The sequence below is a fragment of the Crocodylus porosus genome, unplaced genomic scaffold (assembly GCF_001723895.1).
Source record: "Crocodylus porosus isolate Cpor-Errol unplaced genomic scaffold, CroPor_comp1, whole genome shotgun sequence".
In the NCBI taxonomy this organism is placed as follows: Eukaryota; Metazoa; Chordata; order Crocodylia; family Crocodylidae; genus Crocodylus; species Crocodylus porosus.
This window is the reverse complement of record NW_017728910.1, coordinates 45044094-45047019: the sequence shown is the minus strand read 5'-3', so window position 1 is coordinate 45047019 and position 2926 is coordinate 45044094. Positions and strand designations below refer to the sequence as shown.

The following is a 2926-nucleotide window of genomic DNA, read 5'->3' as shown; positions in this document are numbered from 1 at the left end:
AAGTAGTGCATAAGCAAAATCACAATTGCTGTACTTCTCCTTGATTTTTTTTTTTTTTTTTTTTTTTTTTTTTTTTTTTTTTTTTTTTTTTAAAGGGAGCTGGATGCATTGTGTGGTGAGGGGCAAGCTGCCAAAGACCAGAATATCTGCCAGGTTCTAAAAGATTTGTCTCTGTGGATGAGGTAGTCAGCAGTTCTAATGACTGATTTCAAAGGGAGCTGCAAGGGGCAATGCTACAGCTATTAATCCAAACCTCTGGAAAGCGTTCCCCACCAAGCTTGGATCACTTCTGCCTTATGCTGTACTTGGCTGACTGGCTACTTCTGTCCTCCTCCAGCCTTTGCAGGGGCAAATTGCAATCTGTATGGATGCTTTTTTGGGTGTTGGCTAAATTCTAGCTTCCCAAGGTGGCTGACCATTGTGGCCAGCTCTAGTAATCCAGTCTGAGGATTTTCTGGAAAGAAATGTTAAGCGTCTAAAGCCCCAGTGGAATTTTAATTTGGGGGAGGGGAGAAGCAATAACATCCTCCCAATATTTTTGGAACTCAGTGTTGGCTTTAAGGATGTGCAAGTGTGGGAGGAACTCCATCTCCCTCCTTGGTATGAAGGGGAGTCTTGCTGAAGTAATACCTTACAAGGTTGTGGAAGGGCTAAAACTAATTATGTACCTTGAAAATGGTCCCTGGTCTGGAACGTGCAAGGAGTGCGGGATGCTCAAAGTTGAGGCCTCCATTTGGAAGGTACGTGTAAAATACAAGGGAATTCGGTATCCCAGTACATCTGTCTGCTTCTGCAATGCTGCTGACGACTGTTCTTTTGTCACCTAAGCTATGACATCTGGGGCTAGACCAACCTCATGCATTTACAAATATGCTTAATTGCTGTTGAGAAGCCCGTCCAGAAACTGGATTCAAAGCTCTCCCTCTTTAAAGCTTTGTCCTTTTTGTTCTTGTTCCCTGCCTCATTATTTAACCTCTTTTCATTAGCTTTGCAACAAACTGACAACCTCTTCCACAAATGTTTAGTAAAGGAGTGAGAAGATCTAGACTTCTGTCTTCCAAAGTAATGAGTTTTAGAATTGCAGTCATTTGTCATTGGGAGGAAATGGAGTGGTAAGCTAAATCTATGTGAGATCAGGAGTCCTGTTGAAATGGCAGCGCAGACATGCTATTGAGTAGTTCCTGTCCTCTTGGCTGGGTTTGTGTGGTGCTGATTCTTGAGTCACGAATCAAGGAAGTCATCAGACTACAGCAATGGTGTTTTGTTACAGCCTGAGAGATCTTCCATTGCTCTTTATAAATGTGCTTTCTTTTTTTTTTTTAGAATACTAGTGTAAAATAACTGTAGCATGTCTTCCATGGTTTGTCTTTCTGCGGTATTGGCATTCTCATTTAGGTAATTAAGTGCAAAACTAGGGGAGGGAATCCTAATAAGGACATAACTACCCTGTAGTAGGCAAGGGTGTGACATGGGAATGGTGGAAAGAGACTACTTCTTTACCTGTGGGTCAGGAAGGGTTAATACCCCTGTTACATGACTAGGTCAGCATACATGCATTCCTCAGGCTGCAGTCCTATGCAGTTGTGCTGGATTGGGCAGTCTGGTTGGATTTCTTTCCTCTTCTCAAGAGGAATTGGATTGCTTCTAGGGTTCTGCAACTCCTTCTCCAAGGACCAACTATTTTAGGCCCCTAGCTGGAACAGGGAGACTAATGGGGACTACAAAATGGCTGGTGGACCTAATGGGATGTGGTAAATAATGCTATACTGTCCTCCAGAACTAATCCACTTTTCCTTTACAAAGCCAGGAGAGTGCAGTTCTGGAAGGGCACTTTCAGTCTGTGTCTCTGAGAAATACCACTTCAGTTCCCTGTATCTGGCCTCTAGTACTAATAACCTATCTCTGACTAAGCCAGATCCTGAGCTGGTAACCTTATGGGGGGAATAGACCTGAAAGGGGGGGTGGTGCACTGATAAGAGTAAAAATGGAAAAATCATTTGCACTTGGCATAGAGTGAGTTCCCTCATGCACATTTATAGTAGAGCAAAGTAGGCTGCCTAACGGTGCTTGTGCTTCCCTGAAACAGTTAATCTGTAAAGTGCCACCCTGCCTGACTTCTCAGCTTGACTTCAGACTAATCCTGCTGACCACCTCTTTGAAGACTTATAACACAGCTAAATGTCTGAGATCCTGTTGCTGCCACAGTCCAGCTCTGACATGGTTCATAACTTGGTGTGTGGGGTTTTAAACTATTCTAAAGTATGCAAAGAGCAACTCATTAAACTTAACTGTGGTAACATTCTGAGCCAACTAATGGCATCCCTGTGCTGCTTGATCTCAAAGAGCATATTCCACAAGTATTTATCAAATAGGATGGTAACCTTGTGAAAGCTTCAGGCTAACTATTGCCTGTTGTTTTGGGGATCTTAAGACTAAACATGTGATAGCTGGCTGTCATGGGTCTGAGGCTGTCTCACTGAGACAGCTGTATAGTAGGGAACTTGCTTTGAAGGGACTCCCATAGCTTATAAACTGGATGTGTAGTGCCTAGTGGATGGACAAAGCATGGTTGACTACTATCTATTCGTGACAGCCAGTCTAAATAAATGCAGGTTTGAGTGGAGGGGAGTGGAAGTACTTGGGTGAATAAGGGAACCTGTTGATTTCCAGGATCTCAGGGCTCAATATGCTTATTGGACTCATGACTTGTAGGGTCTGTAAACTTGATGGCTTTAACCAAACCAGGTCTAAAGTTGTGTGGCTGCTAGGCCTAGTCTCACTTGAAAAGAAGTGGCACCCCAAGATAGCACCTTTTGAGTAGTGTTTGTTTTTTTAAGTCAGTTGTCAGAGGAGTACCTGCACCCATATCTCAGTCTGGAGAGGTGTGAAAATGTCTGCTCCCATGCTCAGCTTTTCACAAGGGTTC

General features: G+C 43.4%; 1 protein-coding gene across 1 annotated transcript in view; it reads left to right on the top strand.

Moving 5' to 3' along the window:
* The window catches only part of PTTG1IP (pituitary tumor-transforming 1 interacting protein), a gene marked incomplete at its 5' end in the record, with an annotated part of 11302 nt that overhangs the window by 169 nt on the left and 8207 nt on the right, over positions 1-2926 (top strand). The gene's annotated exons all lie outside the window — the stretch shown is intronic.